Source organism: Pholcus phalangioides, unplaced genomic scaffold (genome assembly GCF_987345545.1).
Source record: "Pholcus phalangioides strain wild (caught in Gottingen) unplaced genomic scaffold, Ppha-v1.0 ptg000043l_1, whole genome shotgun sequence".
NCBI lineage: Eukaryota > Metazoa > Arthropoda > Arachnida > Araneae > Pholcidae > Pholcus > Pholcus phalangioides.
The window spans coordinates 2,112,299-2,131,317 of NW_028301629.1; the positions used below are offsets into that span (position 1 = coordinate 2,112,299).

At 37.2% G+C, this 19,019-nt stretch overlaps 1 long non-coding RNA gene across 1 annotated transcript in view; it reads left to right on the top strand.

The window, feature by feature from the left end:
* The window catches only part of LOC149063783 (uncharacterized), a 44,163-nt gene extending 34,856 nt beyond the window's left edge, over positions 1 to 9,307 (top strand). Inside the window, exons 4-5 of the long non-coding RNA XR_016196095.1 lie at positions 518 to 2,049; positions 9,068 to 9,307. This is a non-coding gene — a long non-coding RNA (uncharacterized LOC149063783). The remainder of the gene's footprint in view (positions 1 to 517; positions 2,050 to 9,067) is intronic.
* Positions 9,308 to 19,019: the final 9,712 nt, after the last annotated feature.

Here is a 19,019-nt window from a genome sequence, read left to right on the forward strand (position 1 = left end):
CATTCTGTACACACATTCCTTTATTTTTCATAACAGTAGTGAACAAATAAGAATTGTGTAGATCCCAAAGTACTGTATATTTCTAATATGTGGATTATGTACTGAAATCGAAGAGAACTGCTACTTTTAGCCTTTACATTTGGTACAACTTAGAGGTCCAAAATCTAGTATATATTACATATCCAGAAAAAGACCTTCATATGGAAACAACACTGAACAATAGAGCCAGTGCTTACTAACGCATATGCATTGAGGAGGCTCTAGCTGAGAAGACACTCATCTATTATGACAAAGGATTGTCAAAAGCATAATGAGCTTGATACCATTTTCAATCCTTTCAAGCGTGAACTAACAAGACCTAGAACAGAGTTATGGAAAGAGAAAAACTGCAGAGAAAATCAGTTGTATACCATAGTTATCGGTCTAATTTTTCCTCCTGTGCATCAAATGACCATAACGTTACTGAGATGTGATTTCATGTATTTAGTTATTTGCTGTAACAGAATTTTATTTTCAGGTTTTTCAAATCCACAAACTAGCTGTGAATTGTCATCCACAACATGAGAGGAGATCATATCTCATTACAATTATGTATGTGCTATATACGGAATTTATGATCTTGTGTTATCATGTCTCATGTTTTGTGCAAGGAATAGATGTGTGCACGATCTTAGTCTTGTGATTTGGGGGTTTTTTTTGTGCACTCATGTGTGAAAGAGATGAATGTGTGTCTTGTGATTCGTGTTTTTTGTTTTGTGATGTCTTGTGTTGTATGAAAGGGATGAATGCGTGTGTTGTCCTTGTCTTGTGATTTGTGTTTTTTGTGTTGTGATGTCTTGTGTTGTCCTTGTCTTGTGATTTGTGTTTTTTGTGTTGTGATGTCTTGTGATTTGTGTTTTTTGTGTTGTGATGTCTTGTGATTTGTGTTTTTTGTGTTGTGATGTCTTGTGATTTGTGTTTTTTGTGTTGTGATGTCTTGTGTTGTGTGAAAGGGATGGATGTGTGTGTTGTCCTTGTCTTGTGATTTGTGTATTTTGTGTTGTCCTTGTGTTGTGTGAAAGGGATGAATGCGTGTGTTGTCCTTGTCTTGTGATTTGTGTTTTTTGTGTTGTGATGTCTTGTGTGAAAGGGATGGATGCGTGTGTTGTCCTTGTCTTGTGATTTGTGTTTTTTGTGTTGTGATGTCTTGTGTTGTGTGAAAGAGATGGATGCATGTGTTGTCCTTGTCTTGTGATTTGTGTTTTTTGTGTTGTGATGTCTTATGTTGTGTGAAAGGGATGGATGTGTGTGTTGTCCTTGTCTTGTGATTTGTGTATTTTGTGTTGTCCTTGTCTTGTGTTGTGTGAAAGGGATGGATGCGTGTGTTGTCCTTGTCTTGTGATTTGTGTTTTTTGTTTTTTTGTGTTGTGTTGTATGAAAGGGATGGATGCGTGTGTTGCCCTTGTCTTGTGATTTGTGTTTTTGTGTTGTGATGTCTTGTGTGAAAGGGATGGATGCCTGTGTTGTCCTTGTCTTGTGATTTGTGTTTTTTGTGTTGTGTGAAAGGGATGGATGCGTGTGTTGTCCTTGTTTTGTGTTTTTTTTTGTTGTGATGTCTTGTGTTGTGTGAAAGGGATGGATGTGTGTGTTGTCCTTGTCTTGTGATTTGTGTTTTTTGTGTTGTGATGTATTGTGTTGTATGAAAGGGATGAATGTGTGTTGTCCTTGTCTTGTGATTTGTCTTTTTTTTATTTTTTGTTTGTATGAAAGGGATGGATGCCTGTGTTTTTTGGGTTGTGTTGTCTCCTGTTGTACGAAGGAGATGGATAAAAGCTTTCTTTTCATCTTTTTCTATATGGTTTTGTTGGTGCCATGTCTCACATTGTTTCTTTTCTTTCCATTTGTCAAATACCATTGAGTTGCTGATGAAAAAGTTTGGTATGAAAGTTCTCATCTGTTGTTCATGAGAGTTGAAGATATCTGATGATCACAAAGTGGAAGCATATCATTCGAATTTCATCACTGGGGTTCTAAAAGTTTCTCAATTATTAGGATATTTGCAATGGCTGGGTAAGTATTTATGAAATCTGGTATCATTATATTTTTGAATGACATAGTTTAATTATTTTTTTTTCGGCCCTTCTCTCTGGCACTTTGTAGTTTTAAATGTCATGGAATTCTGTGATTTCTTTTTCTTAGCTATGAGTAGAGGCCGGGTTATATGCATTTGTATATTTTGGTCTTTTTTAGCATTAATGCATATAAATGTATAAAATTAAAGAATTTTCAGAATAAGTGCATATTTTTGGAGGTTTATTGAACCTCAGTTTTTTTTTAAATAATTTTTCAAAATAGTATTGCTCATGATATTTATTTAATATCATTTATTTTACCCTGCAGGTGGGATTAAAACTATTGTTATTTACAACATATTGCAAAGATCTCTATTAATTCACTAAATCCCACCTGCAGGGGGAAAAATGATGTTATGAAAATATTATGGGCAATATTATTTTGAAAACCTATAAAAACAAGTGCAGACCTGCCAACTCTCCCGATTTTTCATCCTTCCTCCCACTCTCCGGATGTGTTAAAATTTCTCTGGATTTTGGCAGAAAATTAGATTTCACGTGAGCTTTCACGTTGTCGCTGTTTTCGTAGCGTTTATTGACAATCATTTATCAGGGGCATGGCCTTGGTTGCAGAAATTCCTGTATAATCGTTATTGTATTCCATTAACTCTAAAATAACCCTAAGTTTTTATATTAACTCATTAATATAAAAACCAATCTGGCCGTAGACGGCTCTACACGCAAACATCCAAACCGGCCGAGATGGGGGGTATGGGTATATAAGACATTTTTTTGAAAGGGCAGGGAGGGATGATTGACAGCTGTCGTCAGAGGCAGGAGCGAGAAAGACAAGCGTATACGCCCCATCAGTTGGATTTCGGAAGCTCCACTTCGATAAAGCTTACTGTTGTTTGCAACAATACAAGAAAACAAGAGGTTACGCTATCATGTTGTTACCCACGACGTTGGCGAAATAATTTTGGGAGAAGAATTTTAAAATTATCAAGATGTGTTATTTTAAACCAAGCTTTGCTTTTTATAAATACATACTTTTACTAAAATTTATAGGGTGTAGGCCTATAATAGATTATATTGTTTAGATATTTAGAATTTATGGTATCTTGTACTTTTGCGATTGTTGCGTTTTCCTGGAACTTGACTTACAATTAGAGCCAACTTATGTGCAAAAAAAAAGGACACGCAGCATCAAATAATTTTGTTTTATTAGTTGCATACCAACACAATTTATTGAGCCTGTCATAACAGGTGCTCTATCTGAACAAAATCCTGGCAATTTATTTATTGGAACATTGCTAGATTTCTGAAAGTTCGGTGTCATTTGTGTAATGTTATCCGTACTGAACTTCTGAAAGCCTCCTTCTTCTGAAATTTTCAGAAATTTTTTTATTACAATTATGTTGATACTCTCATGAAAAGAACTTTCCTTTACCCAAAATTCGAAGAAGCATTTTTACTCCCCAATAATATTTTTAGAAGTGAAAATGAATTTTAATGTACTTTTGTAACAATTATTGTTATGGGGATGATGCCCCTCGTATCGAATGAAAAACATGAAAAGATTCTCTACATAAGCTGAAATGAATTTTTACTAGGAAACTGGGAACGGTCCTGTTTGAAAACGTTCACAATCTTGAGACTCTTTTCCTAAAGGCCTTATGCTTCGCATGTTTTGTTACTTTCTCTAATGGTCATATATTTGGATCATGCGTTCGGGAGGGGCAGCTGCCTTGTACGAAAAATTTGAGGGGGGGGGGTGGCAATTTTAGTGACAAAAATGTATAAAAGCACTTTGTTATGATTCTGGGGGTTGAGAAATCAAGCCGCAAAAATTGGCGCCCACTCTTGTCCAGGGCGCCAATTCCGCTTGCTTCCCCCCGCCCCCCCTAGTTGCGGTCATCAATACGCATATTTTCAGTTCACACAAAGAAAACCATCTATGTTTGGATAAACATGACTAATCGGCGACCGATATTATTTACTAGGACTGTAAAAGCAATAAGGAAAAATTGGTAAAAAGCAAAAAAATTACGGTATGTATAAGGGCATGTTGCAAAGGGACATTAACATGCACATGTTGCAAAGGGACATTAACATGCACATGAACTGAGCCCGTGATAGTAGTATATTTCATTTTGTGCACAATTTTGCAAGTGTTATTTTATTTCTTTAACATATTACCAAGGTTTGTGCTTGATAGTTGAGAGGTTAGTACACAAATCTCTAGCAATACGATTTGATTTCCTAGTGGGACATGGCTGCCTTTAGGATTTGTCACCAGACTGCACAGGCTCAATTATGCCCATTTTTGTGCATAAAATGGCTGTGCAATGATAAAAAAAACACCTAAATAATGTGGGAGAAAAACACATTGTTACAGGGGGGCCTAGCGAGCTGTAGCGAAGGGCGGCAGGTTTGAGGAATGAGTGCCTGAGAAAATTAGTAGAATGTGAGAAGAGTGGCAAAATCATAAATCAGTTTCTGCCTAGAGAGTGAGTGACCTAGAGCAGGGCTTGACAAATCAAAAAATAATTTGAACGCCAGCCAAATTTCATAGGAGCCAAGCATTTTTTTTTTTTTTTAAATGATGGCTTTATTTTGAAAATAATGTCATTTTTCAACTTATCTAGGACTCGGCAACCCTTCTCCATGTTGGTAGACACACTGACGTATAATTACCAAAAACTTTTTTTCAATTTAGCAATCAAGCATATAACATTTTAGGCACCAATGCCCAAGGGCGTAGCCAGGGGGGGGGGACTTGGGGGTCTGGTCCCCCCCGAAATGTGAGAAAATGACCGAAAAAAGGGAAAAAGATGGCCAAATCCATTGTTCTGTCACTTTGGTCCCCCCCCCCCCCCGAAATGAAAGTGGTCCACCCCCCCAAACGAAATTTCTGGCTACGCCCCTGCCAATGCCAAATTTCTATATTCGTCATAGTGACCTGGCGCCTGGGAATTGTGAAACCCTGACTTAGAGCGTGTGCAAGTACGTGGATGACCAAAAGAAAGAGCAAGTGACCCCAGGTCGGTGAGCGATCAAAAGCATTACCTAGAACTGCTGCAAGCATGTTAATGACCAAGCAAAGAACTACAGAGCGAGGGACCTGGTCAATGAGTGATCAAAATCATGACCTTGATCGGGTGCAAGCATGTGGATGACCAAAAAGTAACCTAAAGAGCGTATGCTATCATGTGAGTGACCAAAAGGGGGGACGTAGAGATTGTGTGAGCACGTGAATGACCAAAACAGTATGCCAGCATGGCGAGTGGCCCAAAGTGGGATTTACTGATTTACAGACACAGGCATTTTCACAGGAGCGGGAGTCCAAGACGGATGTTTCCCAGGGTGGTGAATTCTAGGAATATTAGAATAGAATGGGAGAAGGGAGGCAAAACAGTAAATACGCCTCTGATTGTCGCCCGATTGTAGTGGTATCTGAGCATACCGTACCTCATTTTCTACGGATCTAGCGTTTTGATAAACATCTGCGTTTACTACCAACTGGGGTTAGAATTATTTATAAGAAGACAGTCAACGTGAGCAAAAAAGGCACGGCTGTAATTTGTTCAGCGGATTTGTGTCCTTTCATTGTCAAGTTTGAAAAACCCATTTTCGCACTGAAAATGCAAGAGGGCCACATTTGGGAGGAGGGAGGTTGAATTACGATTGAATGATTATCCGTATATTTGTGAATATCTCATGTCGCTTTTGTATGCATGGGTAAACATAATGCCCTTCCGTATCACCCCCCTCCCCCAATCATAAGAAAAGTTGGAGGAAGTTCAATATAGTTGGAACTAGAGGCACAGTAGCAGGGTGAAATTTTTCAAGAAGATATACTGCGCATAAAGCACTTTTTACAACTTTGCAAGCGGAAAAATTAAGTTTATCTCCTCACCTCCAATACGTTCCGATCATGTTCCTAGTTGTATGCCTGTAAGTTTCAACGTATCATCAGCAACAAGTGTGCGAAAAATCTTCACTTTTTGTTTTCTAATGGGGAGGGAGAACCAGAGCCGCAACTAGGGCGGAGCAGGCGGGTCTCGTGTCCCGGGCGCTGGACCAGAGGGAGCGCAAATTTCATTCTCAAACCTTACCTTCAACATTTACAAAGGGGTGCCAAAATGCGCACTTGCCCTGGGTGACCAAGCATCTAGTTGCGGCCCTGGGGAGAACGTCAGTTATTCGTAATTTCTCTGACAGAACCAAAAATAAATTTGATTCCTCATTTGTCTGCAGAATTTTGCCAATATTTTTACTGCTCTGTCTTTGTCAAAAGTCAGCATAGCACAGACACTCCACTCAAAAAAATGACACTAGGCTGGACCTAATTTCATGTTTTTACAAGCTTCATACTGTCGCCTTTCTCATAATCAAAAATCAACGAATACACCCCCTCCCCCTCCTGATGCTAACATAAAATTGAAATGGGGCCTGAATTTTTTTTGGTAAAGCTTATTTGTTTTCATATCGAGATACACGAAAGTTTATATCTGGGAGCAGTTGTCTTTTCTAATTTTTGAAATTGTCTTTTGAATTAAAAATTCATATTAATAGTTCACTTCTACAAAATAACAAAAATTGACAAAGTTGGCGAGAATATCTTAAAGAGAAAGGGCGATATACCGCCGCTTACGAATAAATAACTAACCGGACCTTTAGCTGGACCCGTATACGCCTACAGGGATAAAATTTACTCGTATGCATATATATATATATGTCTTTCATGAAGAAAAAACAGTTGGGTGCCTACGCCTTTACATAAAAGAAAAATGCTATATAAAGAAGGGTGATTTCAGTTTACAATTTGTCTCCACATGGTATCTCGAAATGAAAAAATGAACAGCAACACTGTGGCCAGCATGAATAGGAACTGAATGGAAGGAAAGACGGGGGATTAGGTGAGAGGTAAAAGTTTGGGCGAGTCCATTTCAGAAAGCAAAAAATAGGTTATTTTCACGAACCTCCCAGTATCCTTCCAGAATCGGTAAAGGGTTAACAGCTGTGTGTTAAACATGTTTTTTCGTCTGCAGCTTTGTAATTTGAATTTTTTTAAATTGTTTCTTCCGATTAAACAGTCTTCAGAAAGAAAATATAAAACTAAGCTATATAAAGCTAAATATAAAGCTTTTAAGAGTTTCATATACCCAAGATAGAATCACTGATAGCATCCACAGAAGGAAACACATTTGATGAACAGTATGTAGATGTGATTTCTCTATTCTACATGGAAAGACTGGCATGGAATTATATTCTGCTCAGGGTAATGCAGAACCGGCCTTGGCAGGGGGGGGGGGGAAATCTCTGGATTTCTGTATTTCAAAAGTTGGCACGTCTGCAAGTGATTGAGCTTCAATAAACCTTCAAAAATATGCACTTGTGCTAAGAATTCTTCGATTTTATGAATTTATGTGCATTAATGCTAAAAAAGCAGGGTCGTAACTAGCACTTTTGCCGCTCAGGACAAACATGATTTTGTCACCCGGGGCAAGCCGGCATCCCTTGTAATGTAGAAGAAGCAGTTAAAGTGTGAATTCGGCACCCCATTCTCATTCAGTGCCTGGGGCACCAGAACCGCCTACTCCCCCTAGTTGCAGCCCTGTTTGCCACTGCCCTCAACTTTAAAATTCAACAATTTTATGATGGTTTTCTTTGTTTCCACTTGAAATTGCCACACCCTAAATTTTGTTACCCGGTACAGTTGTCCTCGCCCCGCCCACCTCTAGCCCTGGTAAAAAGTCCAAAATATTTTCTATAGATACCATCAAAAGTATTAATTTTTTTTAGAAATACCTTGGAAATTCTTTAGTTACTGGTATTTCGTTTCTGAGCAGGTACGACTAACTAGGAATTAAAAATGCCTGGATAAAAATATGTAAAAGTTATTTGCCTATATAATATATACATATGTGGGGATATATTTTTTTTAAATGAATGTGCTCTAAGAAATGCATTTTAAAAACATTTTTTTTTGCATGGTGGTTTTTTTACGTAGATTTTCTCTTTTTTAGTATGTATTTTGGAATTTTTAACTTTTTCAGGATTTAGTGCATATTTTGCATTTTTAATGCATATTTTGGCATTTTTAAGTGGGTAGTTTTAGAGCATATTTCACAATTTTTTTAGTGCATATAATCTGGGCTATAGTAATGAGCCAATGTGCCTCAATCTGTTTCAAGTTGTAAACACGATATGCCATACAATTCTGAAATTCTAATTGTGGCAGCCCTCAGTTTTTGTATATTATTGAGTAGGACATCTATTTTCAGAATCACTAGGCATGGGTATTTTCAGTCTTGTCTGTACCATACTTTTTAAATAAATGAAATGTCTAATTTTTTCAAAACATCATATACAGAGCATCCCATAATTGGTATAAAAAATTCTTCAATTTGAAGGAATTGGTAATTTGCATAGGGTTTAGGAAATTATTCTCACTTAGAGGGCGCTGTATGAAATAAAATCACTGGAAATATGTAAATCAGAGAACTATTAACAGCTCATTTCTGAATATTCTTGTTATTGGGCCTTGCATAAGGTTTGCGTTTTCATTGTGTTGTTGACTATTTGGGAATAAAATACTATAGGTGAAGTTGTTTTATCTCTGCCACGAAAAGCTAGCCATCTGAAGCTATACAAATGTTTGGGAGCAGAAGAAGAAGGGTCATTCAAGTGCCCGTCAGAAAATTTTTAGCTATTTTTCACCCCCCCCCCCCCTCCTTGTCAGCAAAATCTCGTCATCTCTGCCCCTACCTCTCCCACAAGCCATTTTATGGCATTTTTGGAACGTTCTGCACCAGACCAGAATGAAATTTATTTTCCTGGGCCTGGCCCCTAAGGGCTTACAAATTGTAGCCTCAGGGACTACGTATGAAGGGAAAGACAAGTTCATAGCTGTATGTGTAAAAATGAGTGCATGTATGTGGGGGAATTTTTTATTTCAAAATCGATAAAATGGGCTATTGGTCATTTCGATTAAAATTCAATTTTTGCAGGTGAAATGCCGGCTGCAACCTTCTCGTGTTATTACGATTAATGCTTCGCTGTGAGGAAAGCTCAGATGCGACAAGGTTCGGCTTCGCTTCTGCTCGCATGGGATTGGTCGGTGCGATTGGCTGGACCTGTAATCGATATCGTTAGTTACAAGAAGGTAAAATACAGAGATAGAATTATGGTGTTATTTTTCAAAGTTCAGAAAATAATAAGAGAAGTCAAGAATAAATTTTTTTTTTATTTTTTTTTTTTTCATTATTTTGAGAAAAAATTTTTGGAGAAGAAATTTTTTGATTTTATATAGAAAAAAGTTGGGTGAAAGGAAATCAAGAAAAGATGAGAAAATCTGAGTGAATAAAAATTCCTGAAATGAAATAAGTTCAGTGAGAGCTCATGATGGTCATCTTTCACCAAGACATTCCCTGCTTCAACGAGAAATTTATCTATGATAGCTCTCCTGTTTTTCTAGAGTTCATCTTCATGATATCCTCGAAGCATGACTTAGCGAATTCATACATTTCGAACGTAGAATTCTTATTGACCACTGAGCCAGAGTCCGAAGATTCTGCCGTGTTGTCTGCAGATGTTGCTGTGGGTGACTCGACATCGGGTTTTGCTGCCTTCTCGGTCAGCGGGCTGCTCGTGGTTGCCGGTTTCGAGGAAATTACGAAGTTTTAGCCCAAGTCCGTAGAAGGTTGGAAGTCTGTAGAGTTGGACTTTGGAATTTTTTTAGACTGCTGCTCCTGAATTTTTTCAGTTTTCTTGCAAGTCAGTAGACTGAGTGCTGAAGTCCGTAGAACTGGACTTTGAATTTTTCAAGCTAACTTGTGGTGTCTCTTTCTTGAAGTTTCCCTCCAAGTCGGTAGACAGTTTTCCACTGAAGTCCGTAGAGTTGGATTTTCACCAGAGTTTTTCTTGGTGTCGGTGTGGTTTCCAGTCTTTTTAGGAGTACTTGTCTTTTTCGTCACTAGTGCTTGGCGGATGTCTGGTTTTGTTGAATTTTTCCCAAACTGCCCAGGGCAGAAAAGTGGTGTTGCTGTAATTTTTTGCCGATTTTGTTACGGTTAAATTTGGGACAATTACCTCGGCCGCCGATTGTTTGTGCTTTGGTGCCGGGCGTTTGCTTTCGACTCGTAATTTTTTGGCAGCTTCTTTAAAAGTGACACATTTCCTGTATGAAGCTGGGTGATCTTTTCCACACTTCACGCACACTAGAGGGTCTTTTCCTGTGACATTTCTGCACGACAAGTCAGGATGAGAAATCACTGATTTTATGCACCTTTGGAGGAATTCACAGTCACTTGTCTTGCGCAACCACTGTAGCCATCATATGCACCTTTTGGGCTCAATGTTATTAGGCCTTTTTTTGAAGGGTGTGATGCTGACGACAAGGTGTCGGAGATGACAGAGTTCAGCAAATTTGCTGGTTTTTCCGTCTTTTTGGGATCATAATTTTCCACATAGCGAGACGTTTCTTAAAGTTTCTCTGCTTAGATGTTATTTGAAAAATGTTCAGAATGTTGAAACCCAATTTAGTGAGTTCATTTTGGATGTCAAGTGCACTTGTTGTTTCATCTAGGCCTCTTAACACTAGAACCGCGGCACTTTCGGTATACCTAGAACCGCGGACTGGGTCAAATTGACCCAAACTTTGAAAAAACAGTGTTTCATAGCGAAAACAGGATATTTATTTTTGGTTTCTGGGTTTCTCCCTACTCTTAATCAATGTTGTTTAATTGCATATTCATAATGGAAAATTATATTTGTTCATGAATATAAAATTGGCTTCAAAATTAGCTAAAAATTGATGTAATTCAGTAAAAATAAGATTTAGTATACATTATTTACTCTATTCAGTCCAAAAAGATTTTTCAGTAATCCCATAATATGACGAAGATGTAAAATAAGCTTGTCAAATTGAGCATGAGAAAGTGTATAATATGATTCTGTCAAATAAGTATTGATTTCTTACTGATAGTGAAATTTATGATGAGCAGTTGAGCAATTTTTTTTCATTATTCTTGCACATTCATCGCATGTTGAAGTTGCACAACTCATGCAAAAATTAACAGTTTTGTTTCCACGTCCTTATGTTACCTGACATATCAGACTTGTTTATTTTTATTTATTACTATTATTATTTTGATCGCTCACAAACAGATACATGATCAAGAGTGCACGAACGTTTCCTTTTGCGAACTATTTCAAAAAATAGTTCTCTATACAAAATACAGGAATACTTTTATAGTGAGATCCAGGATGTTATAGAAAACGTCTATGATGCCGAATATTTTCTGGGCATTTGATCGCTACAACTATGAGCGCTACACTTTGTTGAATCGAAGTGTGAAATAGTTTCTGTGTGTGTGTGTGTGTGTGTGTGTGTGTGTGTCCAAAAGCTTTGGGAAGCTTTTGGCTTTTTGGCGTGCTGAGTAAAACATATATCGTTCTTCCCTTGATAAATTGTCATTGTTGCATCATTGTTCCATACAGCTGTAGTTTCACTATCTTTATTGTGTGAGATAATATTGCTCTTCGATTTCGTCTCATCGTCTTTACTAAGATAGTATTTCTTGGCTTTTAGCATTTGAGCCAGCTTCAGTGTAGTGAAAAGAGGTGTCGGTTGAGGCATTTCTGCCCTTGTTCTCAAATGGCTTGATCAGTTGCATCGCTATGTGCTCTGAAAGAGAGATTCGTTGGACGCTGATACTACCCAAGGTTTCGAAATCTGTGCAAAACATATTTGGTGCAAGCCAGAAGTTTACTCTTTTTCTGTGACATTTTTTGCCTACAGAAATTTCAACTACACGTTTTTTCTAGAGTTAAGCTTTTACTCTCCCAAAATCTTCATTGATTCCCGTCAGAATTCCAGGTATTCAAGTTTACAATGGAAAAAAATATTTAGCTCTACTTGTGCCATTACCCCATTGAAAAAAGATAATCTGCTCTGACAATGAATTGGCCTTGACCTTGAAAGACCTTTATCCTTCACCATCTTCATTTACAAAAAATTTTAGAAAGGGTAACCACTTCCAAGAAAATTCTACACCCCCCTTTTTCCTATAGAATAGTTACGTTGGGTCAAAATGACCCAAACTGCGGCTCTAGGTATAAGTGCTTATAGCTCTGAAACACGAAATGTGAAGATGATACAATTTTGGTGAATTAATATTCATATGATATCAATGGAAAGTCACAAATTTTTTTTTTACATCTGTGTGTATGTTTTTGAGATAAATGAAAATGAAATTTGATTTGGGTAAAATTGACTCACTCCGCGGTTCTAGTGTTAATACAAAGTTGGCTGTACTTTTTTCATGTTTTGCGAAATTTAGCACATCAATGTTTTCGCTACGGCACAAGTTCAAGACTGCGTCCTGATCACGGAAATTTTGCAACATAATTTTATAACTGCCTTTTAGATGTATCACTTCAAAATCGTGTTTGCACACTCTTCAATGGAGGAGACAAGCTTGAACCAGCCACCTTCTCTACGTATTTCCACAGGGAAAACTTTCTTTACTTGGCCGCTTTTTTCCGGAGCTGAGGTTGGGGTGTTGTCGGAGCACTCGGGATGCGATTGGTCGGTTTGAAGCATCGTTAGTGACGGGGTGGAGCTTTCCTGAGTTTCCCCGTACTCGTGCCGCTGCCTCAGATGTTCTTTGCCATCCTCTGCACATCTTGGTACCGCCAGGCGAGTATCGACCCGAGCTTCAGGAGTAGGCGGGGCCTCGTCGACATAGACGTACTGCTATTGGTTGCTTGGTTACATTACTTCGTAAGGTGCAATGCTGTGGTGAGAAGTTTTTGTCTCTTCTCTTGGCTTTTCTCGAGGCTTTTCCTTTTCCTGAATTCCCTGTGTCTTTTTCCCAGAATGTAGGACCTATATTTTCAGGAACTCTTTGCAATTCAGAGCATCAGCGGCTTATCTGAGATTTTGCGAAGACCAGGCTGCAGTGGTAGACTTCTAGTAATTTCTGGAAACTTTCCCATTGAACCATGTCAATGTTTAGTGGGTACGAACCTATGATTTTTCTTTTGTTTAGCTCGTAGATATTACGTAGTATGGCATCTCCTCTGCAAGTCCTATGGAGATTAGCATTGTTTTTAATTCTCTGGAAGGAGAAGAATTGCCGTTCTGAAAACTTGAGTAGTTTCCTAGCAGTGTCAGCCCGTTTTGAGACATCGGCTTTGGCGTCCTTGGATAAGTGGACGACTTCAGTCCATCTCCAGTTTTGGGCGTTCCATTGTAATATCATGGAGAAAACATCAAAATTCAAATTCCCTAGACATCTAAAGATATTAAGTTTTAGACAGACTTAAGTTAGGTTGCTAATGAAGAAGAGGTTTGGGCTCCGACTGAGTATGGGCTGTTGAAAACTAAGTTGGGCTAGCATTTGAGAGCAAAAAAAAATTTTGTGTCCATTCCCTACAAGATCTGGGGTCGTGTCTTAGGAACGTTCTGCACTCTTGTTGATTTTCAGAAACTTTTTTTTCTGAAAACATTATTTAACATGAAATAGTATATAATAAAACAAAGTCATCAAGAGATCCCATGGATATGTACTGATGAATACGAAGTACCGATGAGTAATTACAATGCAATTTTAAGGACAGAACAAACAGATAAACAAAAAAAAGAAAAAAAGGTAGATAAATATATCAATAATTCTGCATCTGTGCTCAAGTATACAATTAGAATACAATACGGCATTTCAGATATATATTATGCTTTCATATACATTATAAAAGAAGAATATGGAGTGCTAGAATGATGCAAGAATTGTTAGTGCCTTCGACAATTGGAGGCAAACAGCAGAAAGGGCACTTAGACATTAATAAAATTTGATTTAGCTTATCTGATATTACTGATAGAGCTTTTTTTAGTTTTTTTTTTAATTGTTTTTCAAAAATGATAGTTTCTGTTAGCTATTGAGAAAAAATAATTTTTTAAACAATTTTTGCAGTAACTTCAAATTTGTTATAACGGATGTTTCTTTTTGCAGAATTCGCAATACATTGTTCCTATTTAAATTTGAGGATTAGAAAAGCTTTGATTACAATGAGATTTATGTTATATCAGTATCCGTTAAAACAGGATTTGTGTTTAGAATTATGCTTTTCGTACTCGCAAATACTATTAACGAAGTTTGCATTCCTAGATGCATACCAGGTGTAATAGAAGAATTACAAAAAATTACGCCAGCATTTACAGAAGTGGGAGTCTAGTGGGCTATAACCTAGGGCGGCGAATTCGAGAAATGAATGGTGAAGAAAATTAGACTAGAATAATAGAAGGGCAGCGAAATTTGTGTTGCACACTGGTGTTAAAACCATAAATCCACCTCTGATCATGCCCATATTTTGGCTGGCACAACTGGGACACTGCATTGGCGCACCGAGTAAAATGGTGGGCCCCCCCTTAGGATATTTACACTTTTACATAATATTCCTTTCAGTGGTGCTCCAGAAAAAGTTTGCCCCGAGAAGACATGCTACGGCCCTGCCTGATTAGAATAGGATGGCAGATTGCATGATTTATGATACAAGCAACGAAAGTCATACCTGCAGGAAACCGCCAACAAGCCGGTACATTGCAGAGACTTGCGTTAAGCCTCTTGAATTTTGTATAGCTGAACTCTGTGTTACTGTTGTCCCATTTAGTTTTTGCGTGGGGAAAAGAAAAGCAAAGAAGACTAGCGAGTTTCAAGCGTATTTACTCATTTCCTTGCGAAGAAATTGGATAAGCATATGTGGAAGTGATTTAAAAGGCACTTGTTACATACAGTATCTTAGAAATCCATTGGATGTGGCCCAGTTAACAATGGTCTGCGCCTCCCCAGAATAGTGTAAGAACCACTTTAAAGCATCAAAGCAGCACAGATTAATATCGCAAAGTACAGGGTATTTCAAAAAGAATCACCCAATTTGAAATGCATATATTACGAAAAATATTGAACATAGACACTTAATATCAATTTTATATTACATGGCTAATCATAAAGTTTTTGTACTAACCAGGGTTGGTAAAAAAACCGGTTTTTTTTTAAAAAAACCAAAAAACCGGGTTTTTTGGTTTAAACCGGTTTTTTTGTTTTAAATAGTATTGACATTAAAAACAATGAAATTTCTGAAAAATCATTCAAACTTGTAATAATTAACTAAAATAAAATGTTTATTAATGCAATTAACACTATTCCCATGCTAATTAATCAATAAATATTTATTACATTTTAACAAAAACCATTTTGCCATTTAATTATTTTTTGCTTAACTCAATGGATTACTGTGTGTTTGAAAATTCTTTTAATGTTATTATTAATCATATAATATATAAAGGTTTTTCCTCCAGTTACTTTCAGTATACTTAATTACGAAGCTATTTTGCAAGTAATATAAATTAGGTGAATATAATGCATTTAATGAAGCATAAATAATGCAGATTAATTAACGATGATTTACGATATACAGGGTGATTATAACTAAGGTTCTGATTTCAAAATACTGTAAAAAAAGAGCGATTGTCAGAATGACTTGAAAATTGACATGAATATTCCTGAAAAAATTCAATTTTATTTGATAAAGGGGAAAAAATACTTAAAAATGTCAAATTAATGACATCATCCAACACGTGGGAAATTTGTTTGCAGAATGAAAACGATAGCCAGTCATGGGAAAATTATAACTTAATTATAGCATTGCACGAGTCCATAATTCACGGAAACATCACAAAAAAATGAAGTAATTGAACAAATAACTACAACTTACTCAAAAAATGTTAAATATGTTGTCCACCGCGTGTTCTGGCTATGAGGCTGAAAGCACAAATATTCTTGTTCAACAGCAGAATCGGAGTATGCCATGGTCATAATGTGGATGTGCTTGCAATTCAGCTTTATTAAACCAAACGCGTCCCCTTTCCCCCGTTCATATTCCTGAGGAATGAGGAACTTCTAACATATAGGGAATGTGCTGGAGATTACAATTCACCAAAGTTTGCAATCTGACCACTGTTTATAACATTTTGAGGTACCCCCACAGCCAGAAGTTGCAAGGGTTAAGGTGCATCCTGTCAAAATGGGTCTTCAGCAGCTGCTTTGCTGGTATTGCAATGTGCATCTTGATAGAAGTTCTATCCACACACTGATGCTGTGGAAGTACCGAAATGATGTGGTTGCACAAAATAGATTATACTGCTGGCCAAGTACAGCATCGTCTACTTGCACATTTTGCACTTTTTTCTTTTGCGAAAGAAACGTCCATTGCTTCAGGAGTATCCATGCAAATTTTCAGGTCATTCCGATCAGTACTTATTGTATAGTTTTGGAATCAAAACTTCAAATTATAATCACCATGTTTATTATGATGATTAAGCTGATTATTTTTCGTAAATCTGTTACTACTATACAGTAGAACCTTGATTAACTGGGCTTAACAGTGTGTGTGTGAAATTACAAAAAAAACAACTATTAAATATATTAAGACTGGGAGATATACAGTAGGAGATGTGCTACTTCTTATGGGAATGAAAATGTATGTGAGGTAATGTAACAACTAGTACACTAGTCTTTGTCCTTTAAGGACAGCTGGTGTATTTATTGGATTATAGGACCACTTGCCCCTAGCATGATGGTATCACTACTGTAGCTGCTTCTTTGTGAAGGGAAAAAGAAACCCTGTGAGATAATACACCACTACATTTAGATGTGTGATGCAATCCTTATTCATGAATTTGCTAAAGATAGAGCATCAGAATGTAGCCAAAGGTTAGAAAATGTTGTAAGAATGAGAAATTTTGGCTTTTATATATAACTTTAAATGACTAAGATACTTCATATGAAAAATATATATATATTCTGGCCACTTTTATGAGACTTTTTGAAAAAAAACCACTTATAAAATCTTATGTCACTTAAAGATATACCATCAGAATGTACCCCAAGGATATAAAATGAGGTAAAAATGAAACATTTTGGCTAATAATGAACAAATATGATATTTTTCAGGGAAAAAAATGATATTTAGGCCACTTTTATCTGATTTTTTGAAAAAAACCAAAGTGGTTTTTTTAAAAAAACCAGTTGGTTAAAACCAAGGTTTAAACCATGGTTTAAACCAACGTGGTTTAAACCAAACAACCCTGGTACTAACCAAATTAAAAGTGCTCAATATGTCTACCTTGGGATGCACGGCATATATGTCTATACGGTAGTCGAATTCGTCCCAAACTTTTGCGAGCATGTTTGCATCCACGTCTGCTATTATGCGTTTCTTCAGTTCAGCTAGTGTAGCTGGAAGGGAAGGCACATAAAGGTAGTCTTTCATAAACCCCCACAAGAAGAAATCACACACCGTTAAGTCCGGTGATCTTGGAGGGCAGTGATGTTGAACTGAATTGTCAGGTCCCGCACAGCCGATCCATCGTTTAAGAATGCAATTGTTCAAAAATTTTTGAACGTCCAAGCTCTCCAGTGTGGTGGTGCCCCGTCCTGCTGGAAAATTAAGTTATCCGAATCGGTTTTTAATTGTAGGGAAAGCCAATCTTGACAAACACTGAAGTGGCAGCCAAAGAAGGAGCATTAGCACTACCTGTTGGCAACTGTGTGAAACTCAAGATTTCTTTCTTTCTACCTAATTATTCGATCAAAACGGATTAAAAGCTGAATAGCTACGATTTTTTTTAAATCGGATGATTCTTTTTGAAACACTTTGTATATTCATTTCTGTGTTTCTTCTCATTTCAAAAATCAAGAATTTAATGCAATTTTTAAAATTGTTAAGGTGGTGGAAAACCTTATTAAATTTCCACATTTCTACAGTAAAATTGGCAATTTTAACACTGATTTCTAAGGGATCTTCCTTTGCTGATGATGATTCTGACATCTATTCAAAAAGCCTCATTACTGGGAGGAATGAAATTGTCGCAGACATACAATATGTATAAAAACATATACACGGTGGCAACATGGCGGCTAACGATGAAGACGCCAGTTTTCATGCCTCTTGTAAACAGTTGTTTCAGACGATTGAAAACGCATTGTTATCGAAGTGTAATATGAATAATCAAACAAGGGAAGATGGAAGGAATGCTTTAAGTGAGTTGAAAAGCTTGATTACCATTAATTTTGAGCGATTAAAGTCTGCTAATTTTCGCAAGGCTTGTGAAGAGTCCCTTCTCAAGGCCGTTGAGAGTCGTACCTACGCTCAGGTGTGCACTGTGCCGCCATCTATCGCGCCTTTAGAAAAACAAGACCAACGATCGTCACAAACATGCGATTTATTTGTCAGTTCAATTGAGGGCCAGAAATGCTCTTCGGACGAGGTCAAAAACTTATCAAAGACCAAATAAATCCGAGAGAGATGGGGATTGGAATCCAAGGACTGAGAAAAATTCAAAATGATAAAGTTGTGATTAAATGTGTTTCCGAAAATGACAGAAATAAGCTCCGCGAGGCCTTGACGAAAAGATGTTCCAACTTGGTCTCAGAAATACCGAGGGGCAGACAACCATCGATCTTGGTCAAGTATGTGCCGAATTCTGTCAGTGATGAAGAGCTAGTCCAAGTAATGTTTGACCAAAATCCGGAAATGTGTTCCTCTGACAGTGACAGCAAAGAATCGAGGTTCAGATTTGTGTTGGGGAAAAAGTTCAATGACTCGAGACATGTTGTTGTCAATGTTCCTGCGGCAGTCCGAAAGCGATGCATACTACAAAAATGTCTTAGATTTGATTGGTCGATGTGCACTGTTGAAGACTTTGTTGTGATGAATAGATGCTTCAAGTGTTTGGGTTACAATCATAAATCTAGTGAATGTAGAGGTGTTCTTACATGTTTTAGCTGTGCTGGTCAACACAAAAGTGTTGATTGTGATAAGAAAAATAAAAATGTTTGTGCCAACTGCATTCGTTTTAACGCAAAAACCAAAAATCCATCCAAGTGTGTGGATGTAAAT